Here is a 27683-nt window from a genome sequence, read left to right on the forward strand (position 1 = left end):
TCAGTGCCTAACTATAGACACCCCATTTTTGCATCTGCCTAATTCAACAATTCGTCATCCGGTTGTTGTGAATTTCTAATGATGAGTATAAAGAACTCGAAGGCTTGTGAGTACTATTCCTGATTCCTTTTATTTTTAGTTTTTTTCATCCTCCTACTCATCACGATTCGACATAGAATTTACCCACGCTTAGGATCGCTACATCTTACGCCCAACTTAGCAAGCAGGTATGCTTAGGTTCGATACACAGTTCGATAACTTAGAGACTTCGCTACGCTAAGAAATATGACTTTGAGACTTAGAAATAATTAGACAGAGACTGAAAGAAACCTCACGCTAAAATTTGTAAAAATCACCAAAATGATGAAAATACCATTATAATGAATCATTGTTCATAATTCCAAGAAGAAATCAAAGCAATTTCAAGTCAATTGAGTGTATTTCACATTCAGTCAATTACGTAAAATTCGACTGAAAAAATGCAAGCTGAGGCTATAAACAACATCTTACTAAGAATATTTCAAAAAATATAAATGAAAGTCAATGTAATTGGCATTTGAAGATGATTAATGAACTTTGGTCTTATGGTACTTCAGCCTAAAAGATTACGAAACAGAAGCCATTTTCTCTGTTGATGAGACAAAAGCAATATCTCTAGTTGAATTATGATACACTACATCAAGAATGGTGAGTGCTAAAAATATACAAAGTGGGTCAGTTGAATATGCTAATTTATCAGCAATTCATCTGGATTTATTAGAAGAAAAATGTCAGAATGTGCACCAAGTTATGGACCAGTGTTGTCTCTGAACATTACGAACATATAGAAAACATGTTAAACTATGACTCTTTAGAGTAAGGACTATGTTCTTAAAGTCATCGACTATATTCGTGGAGATTCAACCAAGATAAAATTTGTACCGAGTTATGGGACAAGTCCTTATATCGTTATGCAAGCTTTTGAAATTGTTTATTATAGATTATCACGACTTTGAAATGCACGAGTCAATTAATAGCAAATGGTTGAGAATTTTTATTGTTAATATTACCAAGTTACTTGTATTCAGAATCTTCTTTTTTTCTTTTTTGAAGTCTTTTAAACATGATGAAAATTTTCCATTTTTAATAAAATTGACTAAGTGATTCCAATTATTTGGTAATGCAATGTTTTTTTATTATTTTCATGATTATATTTTCACTAACAATGATTTAGTCTTTGCACAAGACTAGAAGATGTCAATTATTCTTGCATGAGATAACATAAGTAATCACAACATAGAATCATGAAGAACAACAATATTTGAATATCAAAGAAATTTCAAAGTTACATCATTTCAATAAAATATACAATGTACAGCATACAAGGATTTAATATTAAAAATAAAAAGCCAAATTGACAAGATCTTGAAGCCACCCATTGACTAACTCCACCATGCTCTCAAGATGTCGAATCATCTCAGTTCTAACTTTAATTTCATGCATGCCCTCTGTAAACACCCCAATTTGCACGAACCCGTTAGGAAAATCCAAATTTCCTCGAATTGATTTTGAGTTAGACTTAAACTTCTCAATGGACCCACATTGCCACTTGGCATCATATTCATGCATACATGCATACTATTTGCATCTCATATCATGCCCATACCTTGTCCCTAATCCACTTTAAACCTATGTCCATCACCCATATCCTAAGCCCAAACCCAAGTCCATATCCAAACCCAACACCAAGTCCATACCCAAATCTAACACCAAGTCCCTCCTAAGCCTAAACCTAAGTCCATATCCTGACTCAAACCTAAGCCCAACACCAAGTCCATACCCAAATCTAACACCAAGTCCCTCCTAAGCCTAAACCTAAGTCCATATCCTGACTCAAACCTAAGTCCAACACCAAGCCCACTCCAAGTCCATTCTCTCACCCCTTCATAAGATGACACATGTTGATACCTCATAAGCCCCCAATGCCCAATGCATCATCTAATTGGAGGGTCAACTTTTCTTTTGTGAAAACTCAAGAATACCCTTCTCAAAAAGTTTAGTCAAACCAAAAAGGTTATTTGGTCTTTGGTAATAATCCATAAAGGTGAGAGAACTTCCCATTATGCCCTCAAAAGGTGGGAATCTTCAAGTACATACATGGAGTTCTCCCATTGGTCCATTTCAAAAATATACTTCCATCCTTGCTTTATTTGTTATTTACAAATGAACCAAGATCTACTTTTCACCTACCACTTCACCTTTACACATGTCATTCTCCTATTCACCCTCCCAAATGTGCTTTTGTTTTCCCATTGGTCCATTTCAAAACTACACTTCCACCCTTGCTTTATGAGTTATTTACAAATAAACCAAGATCTACTTTTTACCTACCACTCCACATTTACACATGTCACTCCCCCATTCATCCTCCCAAAAGTACTTTTGTTCTCTCACATCTATTTACCAAAAAACCAAGGATCAAAGCATGCTTTTAGGGTTTCTTCACAAATGTCATCTTTACCCTCATATAAATGAAAAATCCAAAAAGAAACAACCTAAATCTCATGTCCATTTTCTTTATTTTTAGGGTTGGACCACTTTATCCCCAAAAGTTCTCCAAAAACTCTATAAATACCCTCATTTTCTAAGAACAACTCATGCTCTCAAGCCCCTATCTCTCAACCTAAAACTCTACCAAAATCTCTACTCATCTCTCATCTCTCAACTTCCAACCTTCAACTCTCTCAACCCTCAACTACATTCTTCAACTCTCAAGTTCATTACTCAAGCTCAAGTTATTTCAAGACTTCCAAAAGGGACAAGGTGGGATAGTAGTTAGTTATTTATTTTCTTTTATTTTTGCATCTTCTTCTTCTATCCCTCTCCTTTTTTATTTTTAGAAGCCTTTAGGATGTAATGGAGAACCCTCCTTCATCCCGAGTAGATTGAACCTCAACCTTGGGCATGGAATGCTTGAGGCGGTTTGGTCGAAAGGATGGAGGTTGAAGCCCTTCTTTAACTCATCCTCATATCATGCATTATAATGTACACTATGCACACACATCACACATGTTGGCTATGATGAAGAAATGTGTAACTCTCTTGATGGGGTTAAAACACTAAGTTTCTAGCTAAACATGCATGCATTAAGGTTATGGATCTAAGGGTATTCCATCCATGGAATTTCTCTAAAATCCTAAACCAACATCTCAACTCATGCAAAAGTGTGTTGACTCCATAGAATGTCTTCTTCCATAAGATATTTCTTATGTCAACACCAACATCAAATCCTCTTCTAAAGAGGTACATACACACTATGTGCACCCACCCACTTCATGCATCTCATGCATTTTAATTGTTATTTTAATTTTTTCCAAAAAATGGCCAAATCTAAAGGTAACCACCTTAGGTGGAGAGAATGGGGTGCTTAACACCTTCCCCATTCTCTAACCGAATCCCCTTACTTAGATTTTAGGTAGACCATACCTTTTCCATGATTGAGAGTCACTACAATGCCATAAAAAAATGATTTTCGAAAGAATCGATTCGGGTGCCCATTCACACCCATTTACAAAAAAGAATGGTGGCGACTCCAAACAACGTAGCATCGAGGTTCAAAAGTTGAACATTCTCATGTCTACAACTTGGCGACTCCACTGGGGAGTTTGCGGGTTCAAACCATGACCATTTGGCCATTTTTACAAAAAAAAAAAAGAACAAATTTCAATATGTGTTTCTAACATCGTTGTTGTTTGTGTTTTGTTTGATATTTTATCTTCTTATTCTTGGGGAATGGTTGTAATATGTTCTTTAATATTTTGTGGGTTGAATGCTTGTAAAAGGGGGTTGATACTTGTTTTTAAAATGCACTTGTGCACTTACGCTTGCATAGCCCATTACACAAACCTCCTCTACCTATAAAAGTTTAAACCCGGATGCTTAGTAGTTTCACGACTCGAGATCGCTTATTTCGGGTTCGGGGATGAACACATCCAACCCAATCACCAACCTAAGACATGTGTACTTCGGTATGCATTGAGGTTTGAAGAATGGGTAATCGTGAAGCCACCTATAGTCGCATGCATTCAATACGATTAGAGGTTTAGGATACAATTTTGGAAAAATGAGTTATCAACCCTCTCATTATTGTAATTTTTCCAATCCAAGGAGATGACTTTGTATTTTTTTTTTAGCCCACGAAGGCAAGTTGTATAGGTTTTAGGCTTGTTTTTATTTATTTTATTTCTTTACATGTCCCCCTAGGTAAATGGGGAAATCTTTGCTTATGCTTTGCATCATAAAAAAAAAAAAAAAAAAATTTCGGCAAAAATTAAGGTTTTGGTCCGTTTTTAAAGAGTGGACTAGTACAAAAGTACTTCGGTCCGTTCATTAAAAACGGACCCCAAAAAAAAAAAAAAATTTTTTTTTTGCTCATTTCATCCATGACATCAGTCTTAACAACTTTTCTCTTGGACTTTATTTTTCTTTTGAGTTTTAAGGCTTGAAAATGATTAAATACATCGTTTTTATCGTTAAACTTAGGGCCTACCACTCGTAGTTTGTGTTTGATCCAAACGGAGCTCGCTTACACTTTACCTATCGAAATTGATTTCAACCCAACATGGCCCACTATCAACCTCACCCATGTCCATATTCAAATGGATCCACAACCCATATCCATTCTCAAAATGGGTCCACGACTCATATTCGTGTCCAAACGGGTCCACGACCCATATCCACTCTCAAATGGGTCCACGACCCATAACCACTTCCAAATGGGTCCACAACCCCTATCCACTCTCAAAATGGGTCCACGACCCATATTTTTATCCAAATGGGTCCCCGATCAATATCCACTATCAAATGGGTCCACGACCCATACCCACTTCCAAATGGGTCCACCACCCATATCCACTCTCAAAATGGGTTCACGACCCATATTCGTGTCCAAATGGGTCCACAACCTATATCCATTTTTGAATGGGCCCACAACCCATATCCACTTTCAAATGGGTCCACGACCCATACCTACTTCCAATTGGGTCCACAACCCATATCCATATCCTAATAGGCCTACACCCCATATCCATTTCCAATTGGGTCCATGACCCATATCTATATCCTAACGGATCCACAACCCATATCCACTTCCAATTAGGTCCACGACCCATACCCACTTTCAGATGGATTCACGACCCATATCCATTTCGAGTCGAATCCCCAACCTGTACCCTATCAATCTTTCAATCTCAACCATGTCCGTAATCTATGATAAACCTTCAGCTCCGTGCTGACAAATCTTCGGCTCCGTGCTGATAAACCTTCGGCTCCGTGCCGATAAACCTCCAGCTCCGTGCTGACAAACCTCCAACTCCGTGTTGACAAACCTCCGGCTCCGTGCTGATAAACCTTCGGCTCCGTGCCGGTAAACCTTCAGCTCCGTGCTGATAAACCTCCGGCTCCGTGCTGACAAACCTTCGGCTCCGTGCCGATAAACCTCCAACTCCGTGCTGACAAACCTTCGGCTCCGTGCTGACAAACCTCCAGCTCCGTGCTGATAAACCTTCTGCTCCGTGTTGATAAACCTCCGGCTTCGTGCTGATAAACCTCCGGTTCCATGCTGATGAACCCTCAGCTCCGTGCTAACAAACCTCCGGCTCCGTGCTGATAAATCTTCGGCTTCGTGCTGATAAACCTCCAGCTCCGTCCTGATGAACCTCCAGCTCCGTGCTGACAAATCTTTGGCTCCGTGCTGACAAACCTTCAGCTCCGTGCTGACAAACCCCAGCTCCGTGCTGATCAATATCTGGTTCCGTGTCGACGAACCCCAGCTCCGTGCTAACACAAAAAAAAAAAAAATTTCAACCTCAACCAAATTCAAGGCTTTCTTAATGCAACTTTACCATTTAATCCAATCTGACCTAAATAAATTATCATGCATTTTCATTGTGTAAACGATATATTAATGCCTAACTTTTCGTCCGCAGGTGGCCAAAGGACCTAGAAAAAAGTACTTGCCACCCGATAATCCTCCGTACTTTCTACACTCGCAACCAACCATGAGCACGTCAGAACAACCTCAGCAAACAACGACAGAGGTAGTAACGGATCTCGCCTCAAAGCTCGATTTGGTAGTGAAGGCATTGGAAAAGCACGATAAGATTCTTGATCTGCTGATGGCCAACCCAAGTATCATCCAGGCCGTCCAAGATCAAGCTTTTGGCTTGAACCAGGCCATACCCGAACAACCACAACAACAACCTCCGCAAGCACCGAATACCTTACCACCAACCATCCCTGCCAATCAAGGGTCACCGATTCACATTCACTGCAATCCACCACGACATTAAGTCATTCAAGAAGAAGAATGTGAATTCAAGGCAGCCGAGGTAAGGAGTACCTGAAAGCGCCTTCGATCCGCGGGGTGCGCAGATCCGCTTTTGACCCTTGAGGTTTGGGAGTCGCCACCTAGTTATTGTGGTCTAGGAACCAAACTGACTCTAAAATGGATAAACAAGAACTAATCTACTATAGAAATCTGAATCCGGAGATCATGTTACGGGGTTGGAAGGTGTTAGGCACCAATCCCGCCCGGCCAATGCCGGTCTCTACTTATACCAAATATAACTACATCGCTAATGATAAAACCTAGATTTAAAAAATAATAAAAAACCTTACCTTCGATCTGCAAAAGTACTATTCCCTCAGATCTGAAAAGCAGTTCCTTGTATCGTACTCCTTGCTTCGTTTTGTCTCCGGATCTGATTTCTGATCTCCGAGGTAAGGTGTCTCTTTCTTGGATCTGGATGCTTTGAATTTGTGATGGATTTTTGGGGTGTTTTTGAAAGGTTTCTAGGTGTTTTTTAGGCTAAAATCGGAGTAGGGGTGTTAGGGAAGGAGTTGGGACTGCAAAATTAGGGTTTTGGGGAGGTTGTGGAGGCTTCTTCACCTACTTTTTCTAGGGTTTCTTCTTTGATACGAAAATAGGGTGTGGAGGCTCCTATTTATAAAGTTTTTAGAAGCATTTAGGGTTTGATTAGGGTTTCTTTTAGGGTTTCAATTAGGGTTTTGACTTAGTCTTTAGGGTTTTAGGGTTTTGACTTTAGTCTTATGAGATTGACTTGATTAGTTTTAGATTAGGGTTTGGATTTAGGGTTTTGACCTTAGTCTTATGAGATTGACTTGATTAATTTAGATTAGGGTTTTGATTTAGGGTTTTGACCTTAGTCTTATGAGATTGACTCGATTAGTACCTTGACTTCAGTCTTGCTTGATTGACTTTAATTTTGACTTCAGTCTCACTTGATTGACTTTAATACCTTGACTTCAGTCTTGCTTGATTTACTTTTAATTTTTGGAGAACCCCCTTCTATTATATCTTTAATTCTTTGGACCCCCAAATGGAGGGGTCCTTAAAGAAATATCCCACGAACCCTCAACAATTTTGCCTGAGAGTCCAATTAATCGATTTTTTAGGTTCAACTTTTTAAATTAATTTCATTAATGTTTCACTTTAATTATTTAATGTTTTATTTATTAATTTCGAATTTTTTAATTATGAAAATTGTGAAATTACCGTTTTGCCCTCGGAGAGGATTTTTTACGTTTTAAGTCATTTTTCAATGTTCCAGGATGTTTTGGAATCAGTTTTTCGTAAGAAATTCAATGGGAATGTTGGTTTTTGTCATTTATGAAGTTTTTGTATGAAATGATCGTGAACTTTATGAGGGGTATTTTCGTAATTTTATCAAATTTTGTGAAAATTGGCGAAGTGGTTTACTTGGTTTCGATTTGTTGTTTTATGTGTTTGAACTGATTTTCCTAAGCGTAATGTAGGCTCTAAGGTTGTTTTGAGGTTTGGGGTATTTTGGCAATTTAATCATTTTTAGTGATTTTTATCGTGAAGCTTCTTTTTTGTTTGCAAGATGATGATTTCTATGTTTCTGGGGTCGTATTTTCCTAGCGTAGCGTGGTTTCTAAGTTTTGTCAGTTCGAGATACCTCATCCGGATTTCTGAAACATATCTGATAACAAAATAAAGCATTGGAATAGACATCCATCATTGGGAACCTTTACGATAGGGTTGACAACTTGATTAATCAGGCGGATGCAAAAATGGGGTGTCTACAGATGCCCCTCTTTGGCAGAGGGTTGAAGCAAACTAGATAGCAAATCTATCTTGGTAGATTAGTGCGATATCCAAATGCCAAAGCTAGTGACAGTTCATTTTGCAGCCTGATTTAACAATTCGTCGGGGTATTCAGATCATTGAGCATAAAACTCTCCTCGAACTTAAAAAAATGTCAGGTCCTTGAGCGCGAGCTCTCACTGGCAGTGTCAGATCCTTGAATTTTAAAAAAATTCTCCTTGACTGATATAACAACTGTGCAAGTGTGTGGGCTCAAAATCTGAGATAGATTTCAAAGAGTTTGAGTTGGAAATGAGTCAAATCTGAGCATGAAGTAAATATAAACTGAGCATAATTCCAAGAAAACCTTGGCGGTATCTGAGCATAGTTCCAAGAAAGCCATCGGTGGCATCTGAGCATAGTTCCGAGAAAACCCTCGACGGCATCTGAGCATAATTCCAAGAAAACCCTTGGCGGCGTCTGAACATAGTTCCGAGAAAACCCTCGGCGGCATCTGAGGATAATTCCTAGAAAACCCTTGGCAGCATCTGAGCATAGTTCGAGAGAAAACCCTCGGCGGCATCTGAGCATAATTCCAAGAAAACCTTGGCGGTACCTGAGCATAGTTCCGAGAAAACCCTCGGCGGCATCTGAGCATAATTCCAAGAAAACCCTTGGCGGTATCTGAGCATAATTCCAAGAAAACCCTTGGCGGTATCTGAGCATAGTTCCGAGAAAACCCTCGGTGGCATCTGAGCATAATTCCAAGAAAACTCTTGGCGGTATCTGAGCATAATCCAAGAAAACCCTTGGCGGTATCTGAGCATAGTTCCGAGAAAACCTCGGTGGCATCTGAGCATAATTCCAAGAAAACCCTTGGCGGTATCTGAGCATAATTCCGAGAAAACCCTCGGCAGCATCTGAGCATAATTCCAAGAAAACCCTTGGCGGTATCTGAGCATAGTTCCAAGAAAACCCTTGGCGACATCTGAGCATAGTTCCAAAAAAACCCTTGGCGGTATCTGAGCATAATTCCGAGAAAACCCTCGGCGGTATCTGAGCATAATTCCAAGAAAACCCTTGGCGGCATCTGAGCATAGTTCCGAGAAAACCCTCGGCAGCATCTAAGCATAATTCTAAGAAAACCCTCGGCGGCATCTGAGCATAATTCCAAGAAAACCCTTGGCGGTATCTGAGCATAATTCCGAGAAAGCCATCGGCGGCAACTGAGCATAATTCCAAGAAAACCCTTGGCGGTATCTGAGCATAGTTCCGAGAAAAACCCTCGGCGGTAACTGAGCATAGTTCCGAGAAAACCCTCGGCGGAGACTGAGCAAAATCCAAGATAACCCTTGACGGAAACTGAGCAAAATCCAAGATAACCCTTAGCGGAGACTGAGCAAAATCCAAGATAACCTTTGGCGGCAACTGAGCAAAATCCAAGATAACCCTTGGCGGAGACTGAGCAAAATCCAAGATAACCCTTGGCGGAGACTGAGCAAAATCCAAGATAACCCTTGGCGGAAACTGAGCAAAATCCAAGATAACCCTTGACGGAGACTGAGCAAAATCCAAGATAACCCTTGGCGGCAACTGAGCAAAATCCAAGATAACCCTTGGCGGAGACTGAGCAAAATCCAAGATAACCCTGGCGGCAACTGAGCAAAATCCAAGATAACCCTTGGCGGAGACTGAGCAAAATCCAAGATAACCCTTGGCGGCAACTGAACAAAATCCAAGATAACCCTTGGTGGCAACTGAGCAAAACTGGTAGAGGATTGAATAAATTTTGGAGAAAACTGATTAGAACGAACCGGAGAACGAATAAATCTAGAAGATAATGAATCTGGAAGAGAAATGATTGATTCCAAGAATGATTGAATCTGGAAAAGAATCTAGAGACTGAAAGAATGTTATACCTCCTATGTGAGATCCGAAATGCTTTTGTTTGAACCTCAAGGATTTATCAAAAAGTTTTAAAACCTGAATTTTTATTTCTTTCAAACCTCAAGAGTTTTTTGAAAAACTGTTATCAAGAGGGTTACCTTAAATTTGGGGTTCTCATTATTTTTTTAGGATTAACATTGCTCGAAGACAAAATGCCCCTAGTTTGACAATGTACTTGGCATTGAAGATAATTGAACACATCATGCAAAAGTTAAAAAAATGCCCCAGTATAAGGGGGAAAAGTTACATTAAAGAAGAAAGAAAATGCCCCTTGTATGAAGGTTTGAAATAATTGATTACCACAAGCGCAATAAAGACTCATCTTTTAATTTTGATTATTTTATTGGAGGTTTTGAGTCAGGCTCAAGAGTACAAAATTATTTCCTTTCGAGTTTCATCATAGAATTCACCCTTATCCCCCTTGGTTCACTTGGGGAAGTAAACATTTTCAGATCGATCGTGGACAAGATACTTGTGGCTTCTGAGTCTATGCCGGGTTTAAGCTAAGTACTGAACTTGATTATTCGGACTTCTGATGTTTTAGCTAAGACCGCTCTCAGCTTGGGATTTTCTTCTGTTTTTCTTTGTTGCTCTAACTTTTGCCTAGATCGCCTTTTCAGGTTTTCAATCTAGCGAGCTTGCTCTAACTTTTGCCTAGATCGCCTTTTTAGGTTTTCGATCTAGCGAGTTTTTTTTTTTTTTTTGCTCTGATTGTTGCCAAAGTTGTCCTTTCAGATTTTCAACATTGCGAGCTTGCCTTAATTTTTGCCTAAGTCGTCCTTTTCGGATTTTCAACTTAGCAGGCTTCATCATTTTTTTATCTTATTTTTCTCCTCTGCACTTCTGGAGTTGCTGTCTGATCATGCTTTGCTATCTTCCTTGACTTCTCGCACGGTACTTAGGAGGACTTTCATGGGTAGGTTGGGACTGGGTATAAAAAGAAAGGGATTTTGAGGCTCAAAAACCCAAATTCCCCTTGTGTGGCATTTCCTTTTCAATTGTTTTCTTTTTCCTTAAATTTTCTTCCCCATTTTGGATTTCTTTTTCTTTTGAATTTTTTCATTTCTTATTATGTGGGGAAATAGATTTTTTTTATTGATGTGGTCGGGCCTGAAGTAACTTCTCAGGTTGCCTACGTACCCCAGAATTTTGGGATCAGACCAAAACGTAGTTCGAAACTTCCCTCCCCTAGGTTAGGTGATCGGGCTAAGAAATACAAGGCATAATTTTTCTTTTTGAAAAAGGTTGCAAAGGGGTTGAGAAAGGATATATTGAACTGGGTAACAGGAGAATTGATTCGGTCAAAGATGACCTCCTTAAATGTAGTACCGTTTGATTTGATCAATGTTGGTTGGTTCTGGTAGTTCACCTCCATCATGATCTTGAAGTCTGACGACTTTTCCAGACAGTATTTCCTTAATGAATGAATTTTTCCAATTTAGACTTTCTCCTATAATCGAGGAGGAGTGTTCAATTTTCTTTGAAGTCTGATAGTTAAATCTTTGACTTGTAAATGATGAGCTTTGAACATTTTGTCAAATGCACGGGTGACTCTTCTTAGATAAGCTTGCACGTGGTACAGGGCTTTAACTCGTTTTCTTCGATCAAGTTTAATTCTTCATACTGCTGACGAACCCAATCTGTTTCTAACAAATGATTTTCCAACAAGACCTTGAGAGACGGAATTCACATTTCAACTGGTAAGATTATTTCCATATCATACACTAGAAAGTAGGGAATAGCTCCAGTGGAAGACTGTATTGAAATATGGTGTGCCCCTAGTGTGAATGGTAACTTCTCTAACTAATCCTGGTGTGATTGACGCATTGTCTTGATGATTGTTTTGAGATTTTTTACTAGCTGCTTCAACCTTTTCATTAATCTGAGGACGGTAGAGAGATAATGTGTGATGTCGGATCTTCAACTTTGATCACAGAGTAATGATTTATGCTTCGAAGCACGACCCATTATCAGAAATCAATTCAAAAGGTATCCCCATATCGATTGATAATATGTGATTTGCAACTCAAGATGTAGTAAGGATAGCACTGGTACATTTTATAACATCTTCTTTGATTCCATTGATATAGACGAGTATCTAGTCCATGTTGAACAACACTCAAGCTTGTACCTAACATACCCTCATATGATCACACGAACAAGTCTTTTGAAATTTCTGAAAAAATTCATTATCCCCTTGTGTTCCTCTAGAGATAAGATGGTTTCTATTTGAATCTCTTTAGGAATTTATTTCTGTTCCGAGGTCAATGACCTTTGCTTTCTTGAGCCCGACTCTTATCTTCTTGTCTTTGAATCTAGATTATTAGTTAATTCGTTAATGCGCTCGAGATATTCAAAAATTTCTTTTGTACGATCAATTTAGAAGGGGCGACAGACACCTCTATAAACTCGACAAACTAACTTGACTCAATAAGAAAGAGTAGGCTCAATCTAAGGAAGGCATGACCTTGCTAGAAAAAAGGACTCGAGCTAACCCAAATGACTCATGAAAACTCAACACAACTACCCACAATGGGCTTGATTAGGATTGAGGACTGAGACATTGCTTACAAACAACAGGATTGAGGCACGATGATCTTCATGGAACAACTGTGCGATATTGAGAAATTTTGAGGTCATTTCTGACTGTTGACTTGATATTGACGTACTGACTGGATTTACAACCCTAACTAGACAATGGACGATTGAGCTTAGATACAATGATAACCCTTAAACCTCTTTGAAGGTGAATTTAACCAATTTCAGTGTCACCCCCTTGATAACATTTTAAATGAACCCTGAGATTTTATTTAATTTTGTGCACCAATCCATTAAAAAATTCGTCCATTCAATGATTATTCAGAAGAAAAATAATTATGTTGCACTCTTGAAAAATATTTGAAAATAATGTTTTTATTTCACAAATCTGATTATTTTTTGCAACATTTTTTGGTAGTTTTCCAAGGTCCATAAAAACTTTTCATGCAAAAATAGATCTTTTGCAAATTATTTTTCATTATTTTTCTTTTCTTTTGGAAAATATTTTCTTCTGGAAAATATTTTTTTCTCTGAAAAATAGTTTTTTATTTGGAAAGTATCTTCTCTTGAAAAATCTTGTTTTTATGGAAAATATTTTTTGGAAAACGTTTTTTCTTAGAAAACATTTTTTTAGAGAATAACACTTTTTTGGAAAACACTTCTTTTGAAAATATTTTGTTCTAGAAAATACTTTCCCTTTGTAAACTATTTTTCTTCTTTGAAAATTTGATTTCTATTTCGATTTAAATGGCCCGGTCCATCAGGATTGTTGGATCGAGTTGGGCTGGGTCATTTGCAAGAGATGGATTTTTTATTGGGTCGGTGCACCCATTTTGATTTTCAAAAACAACATTTTTTTATCCTTGAGGACAATCATATACTCTGATCTCATCATTCACATACATCCATTTCATCATTCACATGCATTCTGATCTCATCATTCACATACATTCATATCAATCACAAAGTCTCATAAGATTCCATTCAATGAACAACCCGGGAACACCCACGATAAGTTCGAGTCGTGACCTACTGGGAAGGTTTCTAGACTCTAAGCTTACTACGTGCAATGCATTTTTATCTGGCCACCCTTGCCCAAGCACACCTATATACCTTTCGATACGTGGTGACTTGGTTTGATATACCGTATAGGTGATAATCTAAAATCTCAATTCACTTCTCTGAAGCCAAAAATAGTCAGTTTGATCTCCAGTTGAGAGGTGGCGCACAATGCTGAGCAAGGGCCCACTTAAATACCTCTCGTCTAGAATAGACGTAGTCTATCCCCCTCGTACAGTAGGGTACAGCGGGGCAAGATCTTGCTTAGGCACCGGTTTTGACCAAGAAGTGCAATTGATATACTTGGATTATCTTTTATACTTACGGGTACGAGTCAAGAGTTGTAGCTTACATAAATGGTTTGGCATCCCACGAGAGGACCGACCACGTACTAGTACTACATTGGCAATCGGGACATGTGACTGTGTGGCTCACAATAGGTCAAAGGCTCAGGTCGCTCCAGCCTAGGTGCATCAATATACCTCTCAGAATCACCTGATCAGACGGTATTGATGCCCCCAGTTTGATATACCCTAAGGTACGTGACTGGAGTTGTGATTTTCATGAATGACGTCGCATCTCCGAAGAGACCGGGCCACGCACTAGTGCCACGTTGCCTAAATGGGACGTGTAAGTGGGTAAAACAGTAACGTGCTTGTGGTGTGTGCAAAACAGGGTGGGGTGTGCCCGGGGCCTTTTTTAGATAAATGGGCCTATGGGCCAAATCAGATCACCGAAACATGGATATTATAAAATATATAATCATACAACATAAATATCCAAAGCATCAAGATCATGATTAAGGCATGCACATCATGGAGATACATCAATCAAATCATGGCATATTAGATAACCAATCAATCAGAGTAGTGCAACATAGAACGGAAGTGATCACACAAATAATCAATCATTGAGATAGGCACAAGAAATTCTATTTTTTTTTTTTAAGGACATGCATGACAAATCTTTGGAAAACATTGGCTAACTTGAATAACTCATAAGGTTTCAAATTTTACTAAAGGTCATTAAACCAACGTGGTCATCTTCTTTGATAATCCAATACCATATCCTTTTTGATTTGATGGAGAAAAAAAATTTGAATTTGAGAAATTTTTATTTTTATTTTTATAGTTTAGATCCAAGGCTTTGAAAATGCATGGCGAAAGAATCCCAAATTAACCATCAACCTTAAAAATAAAAATAAAATAAAAACTTATCGAAAAACTTCTTTTTTTTTTAATAATTTTGTTTGCCGCAAGTATGTGGCATTAGATCATGCACTTAGATGCCCCGTGGTGAAGTCTAAGACCTTTAGCAAGATTTGAGATCTTACTAAATTTTGAGGAAAATAATTCCCCAATTTTATTTTCCGGCGCACACACACCAATCACGTTGCTCTCCTTTTATATTTTTTTTATTATATGGTTGCCAACACACACAACACACCTGTGCACCATACTCACAACAAATTTTTTTTTTGATATGTGTTGTTGCCAGTACACACACTACTCATGCACCATATATACAACAAAAAATAATCCTTTCTTTTTTTATATGTGTGGCTAACAGCAACATTGATTCAACTCCAGTCACCTTTTTCTCTTTGTTTATATGTGCTGCTAACAGCAACTTGTCGTGTGGGAACACGCAACATCATTCTCTATTACCTTGAAGGGTTGGGGATGACGAAAGGTCAGTCGTTCGTCAAGATCAAGGCCGTCACGCCTTCATCCCACCATTATGAACTCTCAATGTTATTCATCACGCATCATGAAACTAAAAGTTATGAGGAACTACCCATGAACATTAGAATCCACAACTGAACACAGCCCATCTCTCTGTGTGCTTCATGTTCTTGGAAACACGAACCAACACAACCTAATCAAGTTGGCTAAACAGATCGGATAGCTGCAAATCCGTTCAATTCTACGTCTCCAACACACCAAGACATTAATACAAACTGGTTCCCACCATTAAAGCTTTGCTAGATGACAAAGATGACACATGAGCGCTCATGGAACTTATTCCATTTTCATTCACCTCTATTGCCGATTACAAAATGACCCATGTTTGATCGAAACACAATGGAGTTCTTGGTGCAAATCCGAAACCCACAAATCAGATTTTCGCAAAGAAATCGGCGCGAATCAAAAGGGTTTTTTTTTTCGATTGATATCTTTCACTCAAAAAAAAAAAAAACAATTGGATTTAGGGGTGGAAATCGATCGGCCTCCTGGCTGATTTCGATCGGCCTCTGCTAGTAACACTGAAACAACGTTTTTAAGAAGATGCTGTGGGGTTTTTAAAAAAAAAAAAAATCAAAATCGATTTTTTTACTTACACACCAGCCCAACGCTGCTATTGATAGAAACTTAAAAAGACTATTTTTTTTTAAACTCTCGATTTTTTTTATTACATATTAGCCCAATGTTGCTGTAGACAGAACTATTAATTTTTTTTTTTTTTAACCACAAACAGAAAATGGGAGATATTCAAAGGATTGGCTTTTATTTCAACTCTCCCAGCCCATTATTATTGCTAATATAACCTAAAAAAATTAAAAAATTTAAAAAAAAAAAAAAATGTCAACGAATACATTGCTTACAAAAAAAAACTTTATTTAAAAAATTAAAAACAAAGAAGAAAAAAAACAAAACAAACCTACGTGATTCCTTAATCATCACTCCGTCCTCAATTAACCTTCTTGGTCATTCTAAATAACCCTCGATTGAGCCATAATAATAAAATAAAACGAACATGCAATGATAGAATATTCAGCATCCAAACACATGATCAAACATTGAACAATAGGATGATAAAAAAAAACTAAACAAATGAGTGAACAAATAAATAGATAAACTAACAGCTAAAAAAAACTAGATCGTTTTAGCAATGCTCCCATACTTGGGGTTTTTCAAGTTTGATCCTCAATGTCCCCAATGGAGTCGCCACTGAAAGCGCCCTCGATCCGCGGGGTGCGCAGATCCGCTTTTGACCCTTGAGGTTTGGGAGTCGCCACCTAGTTATTGTGGTCTAGGAACCAAACTGACTCTAAAATGGATAAACAAGAACTAATCTACTATAGAAATCTGAATCCGGAGATCATGTTACGGGGTTGGAAGGTGTTAGGCACCAATCCCGCCCGGCCAATGCCGGTCTCTACTTATACCAATATAACTACATCGCTAATGATAAAACCTAGATTTAAAAAATAATAAAAAACCTTACCTTCGATCTGCAAAACTACTCATATCCCTCAGATCTGAAAAGCAGTTCCTTGTATCGTACTCCTTGCTTCGTTTTGTCTCCGGATCTGATTTCTGATCTCCGAGGTAAGGTGTCTCTTTCTTGGATCTGGATGCTTTGAATTTGTGATGGATTTTTGGGGTGTTTTTGAAAGGTTTCTAGGTGTTTTTTAGGCTAAAATCGGAGTAGGGGTGTTAGGGAAGGAGTTGGGACTGCAAAATTAGGGTTTTGGGGAGGTTGTGGAGGCTTCTTCTTCACCTACTTTTTCTAGGGTTTCTTCTTTGATACGAAAATAGGGTGTGGAGGCTCCTATTTATAAAGTTTTTAGAAGCATTTAGGGTTGATTAGGGTTTCTTTTAGGGTTTCAATTAGGGTTTTGACTTAGTCTTTAGGGTTTTAGGGTTTTGACTTAGTCTTATGAGATTGACTTGATTAGTTTTAGATTAGGGTTTGGATTTAGGGTTTTGACCTTAGTCTTATGAGATTGACTTGATTAATTTAGATTAGGGTTTTGATTTAGGGTTTTGACCTTAGTCTTATGAGATTGACTCGATTAGTACCTTGACTTCAGTCTTGCTTGATTGACTTTAATTTTGACTTCAGTCTCACTTGATTGACTTTAATACCTTGACTTCAGTCTTGCTTGATTTACTTTTAATTTTTGGAGAACCCCCTTCTATTATATCTTTAATTCTTTGGACCCCCAAATGGAGGGGTCCTTAAAGAAATATCCCACGAACCCTCAACAATTTTGGCCTGAGAGTCCAATTAATCGATTTTTTAGGTTCAACTTTTTAAATTAATTTCATTAATGTTTCACTTTAATTATTTAATGTTTTATTTATTAATTTCGAATTTTTTAATTATGAAAATTGTGAAATTACCGTTTTGCCCTCGGAGAGGATTTTTTACGTTTTAAGTCATTTTTCAATGTTCCAGGATGTTTTGGAATCAGTTTTTCGTAAGGAATTCAATGGGAATGTTGGTTTTTGTCATTTATGAAGTTTTTGTATGAAATGATCGTGAACTTTATGAGGGGTATTTTCGTAATTTTATCAAATTTTGTGAAAATTGGCGAAGTGGTTTACTTGGTTTCGATTTGTTGTTTTATGTGTTTGAACGGATTTTCCTAAGCGTAATGTAGGCTCTAAGGTTGTTTTGAGGTTTGGGGTATTTTGGCAATTTAATCATTTTTAGTGATTTTTATCGTGAAGCTTCTTTTTGGTTTGCAAGATGATGATTTCTATGTTTTCTGGGGTCGTATTTTCCTAGCGTAGCGTGATTTCTAAGTTTTGTCAGTTCGAGATACCTCATCCGGATTTCTGAAACATATCTGGTAACAAAATAAAGCATTGGAATAGACATCCATCATTGGGAACCTTTACGATCGGGTTGACGACTTGATTAATCAGGCGGATGCAAAAAATGGGGTGTCTACAGTACCACAGAGGAGAAACTCGCAAGCAAGCTCGAGGCAGTCGAGGAAGAGATCCGAAGAATGAAAGGAAAGGATTCTGCAAACGGAATGAGGTTCAGAGATCTTTGCCTCTACCCAAATGCATCATTACCACCAAAGTTCAAATGTCCTGACTTCTAGAAATACAATGGCATTGGGTGCCCTATGTCCCACTTAAAATTCTATTGCAGATCTATGTGCCAGTTTGGGGACGATGACAGGTTGTTGGTCCAGCTATTTCAGAGGAGTCTAACGGGAACGGCTCTTTCGTGGTTCTCTCAATTAGATCATTCTCGAATCAAGAGCTGGCAAGATCTAGCTACATTGTTTTCGGAAGAATATAGGTTCAATACAGATATGGGGTTAGACCGGAATGACATGGCCAAGATGACTCGGAAGCCAAAGGAAAGTGTGAAAGAGTATGCGCAAAGGTGGCGGGAATCAGCTTCCAAAGTAAAACCACCTATGACTGAACAAGAGATGAACACTATATTCATTTCTACTCTGGGCCATTCATTCTATACGCATCTAGTGGGTCACACAACTATAAGTTTCTCGTCATTGGTCCAAGTGGCGGATCGAGTTGAAGACGGTATTCGGTCAGGTCTGATTTACGACTTGTCCAGTCTAGGGGCACCAGTAGGGGGGTCTACTCAACGGAAACCGGTAGTCTTGAACAAGAAGAAAGAAGAAGTACAAGTTAACAATGTACAACCTGTTCAACCTTTTTTCATCTCAAACCAGAGGCCGCCAATACCTCAGGTCCCTTTCAAGGTGAACCCACCTCAAGCTGCACCAGCTCCACCAGTATTTCAATTCGGACAAAATCCAGTATTTGGGCAAAACCCACAATTTGCTCAGAATCATCAAACCGAGCAGCGCCGACCCAATAGGGTCCCTCGAGTCTTCACTCATCTGCCTATGACTCTATCCGAACTACTCCCAGCACTACTCAGGGGAGAATATCTTACTAAGAGGCAGCCAAACCCAGAGGCGGTAAAGGGACCAGGGTACAATCCCAATCAATTCTGCGAATTTCAGATGGGGGCACCAGGGCATGCCACTGACCAATGTTGGCAACTCAAGCACCAAGTCCAGAATCTAATCGACAGGAAAACAATCATCTCGGATGGTCCGGCAACCCAAGCACCTCAGCAGAATATCAATCAGAACCCGCTACCACGACATAATGGGGGAGGCAATGGACCGACAGTCAATGTCATAGAAAGGGATGAACCAGCTTCAACCCTTCAGTTTTGATAGCACCTATTGGCTCTAAAGTTAGAGTCAATTTGAGAAAAGAACCAACATCATCGAGCATCAATGCATTACCACAAGATACAACCACCAACCACTATCCCAACTTCCCGTCAGACTGGCCAATCTCTCCATTCATTCCAACTCCCAAACTTCAAATTCTTCACGACCACCTCTCATTATACCCTACACATCACCAATTTCAAGCTCTACCGCTCGTCCACCTCTCATTATACCTTGCACCATACCAACGTCAGGCCCTTCTTCCCGACCACCTCTTGTCATACCCTACACTGCACCGACCCCTCAAACTCCAAGCTTTTCCTCCCGACCACCTCTCATCCTATCTTATACCAACCCACTAACCCCAAACACCACTACATCAACCGTCAAACCCAGTCCGCCACCTCTTATCCTCCATGTAAAGCCAGACCCTCAACCCATGACCATTATATCCCCTAAATCATTTCCATACCGCTCAAGTCAAACCGTCTCATGGAGTTATGAGACGATGATTGTGACATCCGCAGGAGTTGAGAAGCCAAAAGAGGCAATGATCACGGACGTCGGTCATATGACTAGATCAGGGAGGTGTTACAAAGTGCCAGAGAAAGAACAAAAAAGGCAGAACGAGGAAGAGGACAGAAGAAAAGAAAAAGGGAAAGGAAAGCTGATAGAAAATGAACAAACACTTCAAGGGGAACCAGAGAAGAAGAAGAGCAGGGTAATTGACAAGGAGGCAACTGACCTCCTTAAGCTCATTCGAAAGAGTGAGTACAACATAGTAGATCAGTTGAATAGAATGCCAGCTCAAATCAGTATCTTTGACCTACTGTTAAACTCAGAGCACCATCGGGAAGCACTACTCAAAGTCCTTAGTAATGCGCATGTACCTGAGACCACCTCACCAGATGAGTTGGAAAAGACAGTAGGTCAGATCATGGCCCCCAACCCGATCACCTTCACCGAAGATGAACTTATTGGCGGAGGATGTGGACACATTGAACCATTGCACATTATGGTAATGTGCAAAGGTATGATGGTAGCAAGGGTACTGATCGACAATGGTTCAGCTCTTAATGTCTGTCCTCTACAAACTGTGCACAAGTTAAACGCGGATTTATCTTACCTCAGGCCAACTAGAAGAACTGTAAGGGCCTTTGATAGTAGAAAAACTGAGTCATTAAGAGAACTGGATCTCCCAGTCACTATCGGATCATGTACTTTCGAAATAACATTCGAGATCTTGGACATACCCTCGGCATTCAATCTCCTTCTAGAAGACCCTGGATCCACACCGCAGGGGCAGTCCCCTCTTCCTTGCACCAGCGAGTCAAATTCATCATGGGACAGAGGATGATATCGTCCTCGCAGAAAATCTCATACCAGTCGATCGATCGCCGGATGTACCTTATATCGATGTAGAGATGACCGGGGATAAGGAGGGGCTTCACGCCTTTCAGTTCACATCTATCAATCATATCCAAAGGGGAGAAGGAAGGACAAAGCAAAGTTCAACCTAATGGTCGGACGAGTGATGAAGAAGGCGGGATATCGTCCGAAACAAGGGTTAGGGCCTAAAGGAAAAGGCAGGGTCACTTTGATCAGCATACGAAAACACATTCCCTACTTTGGTCTTGGATTCAAGCCTACGAGGAAGGACATCTCTGATATGAAGGATAAAAAGAGGGAGCTTCGACTTGCACGAAGACAGAACCGAGAGCCTAATGTGTGGAACTTGGGTAAAGTACCACATATCAACATCAGCTTCCCACCATCCTTGAAGAAGTCAGATGACCCAGCAGAACTGCCATCGACAAACCACACAGGAGAACCAAGAGTTGTAAGTATCGAGCCCGTTCATTCGCAAGAAGACTCGTTCGTTGAGTCCCCACATTCCTTTACAGATGGCATGGACATCTTGTTTTGAGGGGATTCCGAATGGAGTCAAAATGAGGAAGAAGGAGAGCCAGCCGAGGCGGAAGTCGCAATATGCGAAGAAGAGAAATCACTGTTCCCCTTTCAAATTGATTGGGGATCTGTCATAATTCCAACCACACTACAAATTCCTGCGCCCGGATTTGACGACAGTCATCCGGAAGTGATGGTTATATCTGAACCGTCAAGGGAGCCACTCTCCCGATTTATCCGCCCTGCAGAAGAAGGGCAAGTTTTCAAAAATTGGGAGGAATACCCAATCACTCATGAGGCTGCCATGGGGTCCAGAATCCCTACGGCCTCCAAAAAAAACGTCATTAGCAAAATCTCATCTGCCCGAGGACCATAATGAGCCCTCGTCCTCGGAGCAAGACTGTTTTGGGGGCTCACCTTCGTTGCTAATGAATTTGCATGATTTTTCTTTATCTTGTTTCAAGAATACAGATAGTCCACAAAATCCAAAAAAATCAAAAAGTTTTCAAAATCCAAAAAAATCAAAAATCTTTCAAAATTCAAAAAAATCAAAAACTCTCCAAAATTCAAAAAAATCAAATATTCTCAAAAATTCAAAAAAAAAAAAAATCTTCAAAATACCCAAGGTTTTCAAAGAATTTACTCAGTTGAATGAGCCTTGTGACAGAACAGAATATGAAAGAGAAGAATACGACTTTGACCTCGAGCTCGACTTTGATCTCATGGGGATTGAAGAAGAGTTAGAGGAAGAGGTTGAATATCCTCCAAAAGAAATCAAAGAACTCATAGAACGTCACGAGAAGGGTGTTCAGCCAAATATAGAGGATACAAACTCAGTGAACCTAGGCACCGAAGATGACCCACGGATCGTTAAAATCGGAGCCTTATTAACAATTGAGCAGAAAGAGGAGATGACAAAGTTCTTACAACAGTACCAAGATGTATTCGCATGGTCCTATCAAGACATGCCTGGTTTAGACACAGATCTAGTCGTTCACAAGTTACCTATCAAATTGGGAAGCAAGCCAGTCAAGCAGAAATTACGAAGGTTGAAACCAGAGTGGACACTAAAGGTCAAGGATGAAGTAATGAAGCAGTTCCAAGCAGGGTTTCTCGCAGTATCCACCTACCCTGAGTGGCTCGCTAATGTCGTTCCTGTACCGAAGAAAGATGGAAAGGTACGTATGTGCGTGGATTACCGAGATCTGAACAGAGCCAGTCCGAAAGATGACTTTCCATTACCACACATCGACACTTTGGTCGATAACACAGCAGGGCACGGTATGTTCTCCTTCATGGACGGCTTCTCGGGTTACAATCAATAAAAATGGCGGAAGAAGATCAAGAGAAGACTGCGTTCATTACACCTTGGGGTACCTTTCACTATAAGGTCATGCCATTTGGTCTCAAGAACGCTGGGGCAACTTACCAACGAGCCATGACGGCTTTATTTCATGACATGATCCACAAAGAGATAGAAGTATACGTGGACGACATGATAGCTAAATCAAATCTCGACGAGGATCATCTGGTAAACTTGAAGAAACTGTTTGATCGACTAAGAAGTACAGTTTAAGACTTAATCCGGCAAAATGTGTATTTGGGGCCACGTCAGGAAGCTATTAGGGGTTATTGTCAGCAGAAGAGGCATCGAAGTCGATCCAGCTAAAACGAAGTACATCATAAATATGGAGCCACCAAATCAGAGAAAGAGATCAGGGGATTCCTAGGGAGAATTCAGTACATTAGTCGATTCATCGCACAACTAACTCCGATCTGTGAGCCAGTATTCAAACTACTGAAGAAGAATGAGCCAAAAGAATGGAATGAAGACTGTCAGGAAGCTTTCGACAAGATTAAGAGATATCTGCTTAATCCACCAGTTTTAGTTCCACCTACACCAGGTCGACCTCTACTGATGTATCTTTCCGTGCAAGAAAACTCCATGGGCTGTGTACTGGGACAACATGATGAAACAGGTCGAAAAGAGCGTGCCATCTATTACCTTAGCAAGAAGTTCACAAGTTACGAGGCGAACTATTCAACACTCGAAAAGACGTGTTGTGCCCTCGTTTGGGCATCACAACGACTACGCCACTACTTGCTTAGCTATTCGACTATGCTCGTTGCTCGAATGGATCCTTTGAAGTACCTCTTCGAGAAACCGGCGCTAACAGGACGCACTGCAAAATGGCAGCTACTATTATCTGAGTTCGACATCTCCTATGTCACTCAAAAAGCCATTAAAGGACAAGTTATCGCTGACCACTTAGCGGAGCACCCTTTACCTGACTATGAGCCGCTAAAGACAAATTTTCCTGATGAAGCCATCTTATTTGCTGAAGCCGAGAGCGACGATGAAGAGTCTAGTTGGAAAATGTACTTCGATGGAGCAGTAAACCAAAAGGGAAACGGAATTGGGGCAGTCTTGGTTAAGCCAGACGGAACGCATATCCCTATTGCAGTCAGATTAAGGTTTCAATGTTCAAACAACGAAGCAGAGTACGAAGCATGCATCGTGGGGTTGAAAGCAACGATCGACCTCGGAGTGGATGAAATAGATGTATTTGGAGACTCAAGTCTGGTAGTCTACCAGACAACAGGAGAATGGAAGATCCGAGAGCAGAGACTGGTTCCGTATCATGAGTATCTCGAAGATCTAAGCTCAAACTCTCACCCGAATCTCCTTTACTTATGTCCGAGGGCTAAGAACCAGTTTGCAGATGCATTGGCTACTCTGGCCTCAATGATCAGCATCTCTGAAGACACCATAGTCGACCCTCTTGAGATTGGTATTCAAGATGAGCCAGCATATTGCTTGCCGTGGAGATCGAAGAACCTGAAGAAAAACCATGGTATGCAGACATCAAGGCATTCTTAGAGGACCGAACTTTCCCACCCGATGCCACAACGACGGACCGAAAGACTATTCAGAGATTGGCAGGACAGTTCTTCTTGAGTAGCGGAGTCTTGTACAAAAAGTCGCATCACGAGGTCCTCCTCAGGTGTGTAACACAGACAGAAGCTCAACGCTTAATCGAGACCGTGCATGGAGGAGTCTGTGGACCTCACATGAATGGACATATGCTCGCAAAGAAGATTATGAGAATGGGTTACTACTGGATGACTATGGAGAGCGATGGATATCAACATGTTCGAAAATGTCACTTGTGTCAAATCTATGCCAACAAGATCAACGCACCACCGTCAGAATTGCACAATATGACTTCTCCCTGGCCCTTCTCACTCTGGGGCATGGATGTCATCGGACAGATCAATCCTCAAGCTTCCAATGGGCATCGCTTCATCTTAGTCGCCATAGACTACTTTACGAAATGGGTAGAAGCAGCATCTTATGCTAATGTCACGAGAAGCAATGTCTTGAAATTTGTGAAGAACAACATCATATGTCGGTACGGCCTCCCAAGCGGGATAGTAACCGATAACGCCAAAAATCTCAAGAACAAAGACATGTCTAAGATGTGCAAGGATTTTCAGATCACCCATCACAACTCAGTCATTTACAGACCAAAGATGAATGGAGCAGTTGAAGCCGCTAACAAAACACAAAAGAAGATCATCGAGAAAATGGCCGTTACTTTAAGGATTGGCATGAAATGTTACCATTCGCTCTACATGCTTATCGAACATCAATCCGAACTTCGACTGGGGCAACGCCTTATTCACTAGTCTATGGAATGGAAGCAGTCTTGCCCGTTGAGGTCGAGATTCCCTCCCTTCGGATATTAAAGGAAGTCGAATTGGATGAAGCAGAATGGGTCCAAGCCCGATTCGATCAGTTGAACTTAATAGAGGAGAAACGACTTTCAGCAATCTGTCATGGGCAAACTTATCAACGGAGAATAGCACGAGCTTATAACAAGAAGGTTCGACCTAGAGAGTTTCTCTCGAGGAGAGATCTTGTTTAAGAAGATTTGCCAATACAAGAAGATGCGAGAGGAAAGTTCCGTCCGAATTACGATGGGCCATTCGTTGTCCAAAAGGTACTGTCCGGAGGGGCGCTAATCCTTACAGAGATGGATGGGGAAGTCTTTCCACAACCGATCAATGCTGATACCGTGAAAAAATATTACGCCTAAAGTCGTTCCTTGAAATGAAGAGAAGCCATCTTTCTACTACCTAAACAATTATCTACCCTTAGTTAACCCTTTTTGAGCCATCACATTCATTTCTTAACCTAGGACCGAGGCAAGTCACCACAACAAAAAAAAAAATCGTCAAAAGTCAAAACAAAGTATACTCCTGGCCCGCATGAGGATAAACTGTGAACGGTTAAAAATACCAAAAAATCAAAAAGTCAAAAACCTCGAATGTCTGATCTTAAGCTCGACCCAAATCTCTTACCTAAACAAGTTCGTGTGACGATGGGAGGAGACATAGATCATATTTTCGAAACAAAACAGACAAACCCCATGTCCAATCTACCCATCAATAAATCCAGACTCAGCCTTTCTTACATCCTTTCACAACCCTAGCCTAAGCCTATGTTTCGTCCTATTTAAAGTCCTTTCAGATCAAGGAATGGCTCAAGGTAACTCGATCACGGTGGAAGCATGTCATGAAAAACATCATCAGGTAGTTGATTTTGCTACTTAATTCGGATTTCAAGCTACCAAAGTCGTTGGAAGACCCGAGAGAGGAGGCCAGATCGAATATTCGAAAAAAAGAGCGACTCGAAGTGTAGAGTCATTAATCTCGAAGCTCAACTTGAGTCACCGTACCATGAAAATCGTCGGAGGAACTCGAGAGGGGAGTCCAGATTTGTTACTCAAGAAAGAGTGCCACTAGAAGAGTAGAGTGTTCGATCTCGTAGCTCAACTTGAGTCACCAAGCCATGAGGGGCACAGAGAAATCAAGGAGGTATTCAAAGAGAAAATCTATAAAGTAAGCATAGACTGAAAGGGCATGGTGAAAACCCGTCAGGGCACTGTGAGTAAAAAAATTAGGCTATGGCAAGATCAAAACCACCAGCACGATGAAAACCCAAAAAGGGCGTCGATGCGCAAAAATGTGGAAATCGGGTTTGGTGAAAACCGTAATTGGCGCCAGGGGCAAAAATGAAAAAAAATTAATAATAAAATAAAAATAAAAAAAATAAAAAAAAAACAACTACTGGCCCGCAAGAGCATAAACTGTGAACGGCAAAAATCTCAAAGTCCTCAATGTTCCTACAGATGCAACTAAGATAACTCAGTCAAAATTCTCAATCTCGGGGATGATCTAAAGAGGCGAAGGATTAGCTGACACTTGTATCCTCGACATTTGGCAAAGGCACCATGATCGTTAACTTTCAGAGTTTTCAAACAAACACAGTCTGTCACAGATTATTCGACAAAGGCAATCTTTTAAAACATGAAACAAAAAAAAATGCATCATCAAAATTACTATTTTTGGCCTATGACGAAGAATCTAGGACTTTTCTTAAAATCAAGTGTTTTCGAAAGCAGTAGATATATCTGAGGCCACTATGTAAAAAACCTATTTCATTCATTTCAAATAGTGCTACATCATTCTCATGAAATGCAGGGTACAAGAAGGAATAGCGGGCAAAGAGCCACTCAAGCTTTTCCCTGGAAAGTGTAGTAGGCATCAAGTCATCCTTTAAGGCTTCTATCCGAGCAGCTTGGTCAACGATGATTCTCTCCATATCTGAGGCATGACAACATACCAAATACTCAAATATCATACCATCATGCAAGTCTCTCTCAAGGACCGTCACGCTACGCTAAGCTCTTTCAAGATGATCCTACAACTTCCATGAAGGAGAAACTAAGTTCGAAATTCAAAATCAACGACGAGAAAAAGGAAAAAATATCTCAAAATTGCATTGCATGGTTTAAAACGTTGATCATTTAAAAAAAAACATAAAAAATCAATCCAGATTTAAAACGAGCTCCGTGCCACGAAATTAAGGGTTTCAAAAAGGCTAACCCTGTCAGACCCCGTGCTTGGGTAGCCATGCCTTACAAACATTTTCAATCTATCCGACGATTTTTAATCATCATACAATAAATTACTTCGGATTCGTGCAAACAAAGGGTCTATTTTATTTTTTACAGTTCTTTGCAAGCAACTCCTACAAAAAGGGGGCAGCTGTAGACACCCCAATTTGCACGAACCCGTTAGGAAAATCTAAATTTC

This window comes from Akebia trifoliata, chromosome 8 (assembly GCF_017979445.1).
Source record: "Akebia trifoliata isolate Shusen 1 chromosome 8, ASM1797944v1, whole genome shotgun sequence".
Lineage (NCBI taxonomy): Eukaryota > Viridiplantae > Streptophyta > Magnoliopsida > Ranunculales > Lardizabalaceae > Akebia > Akebia trifoliata.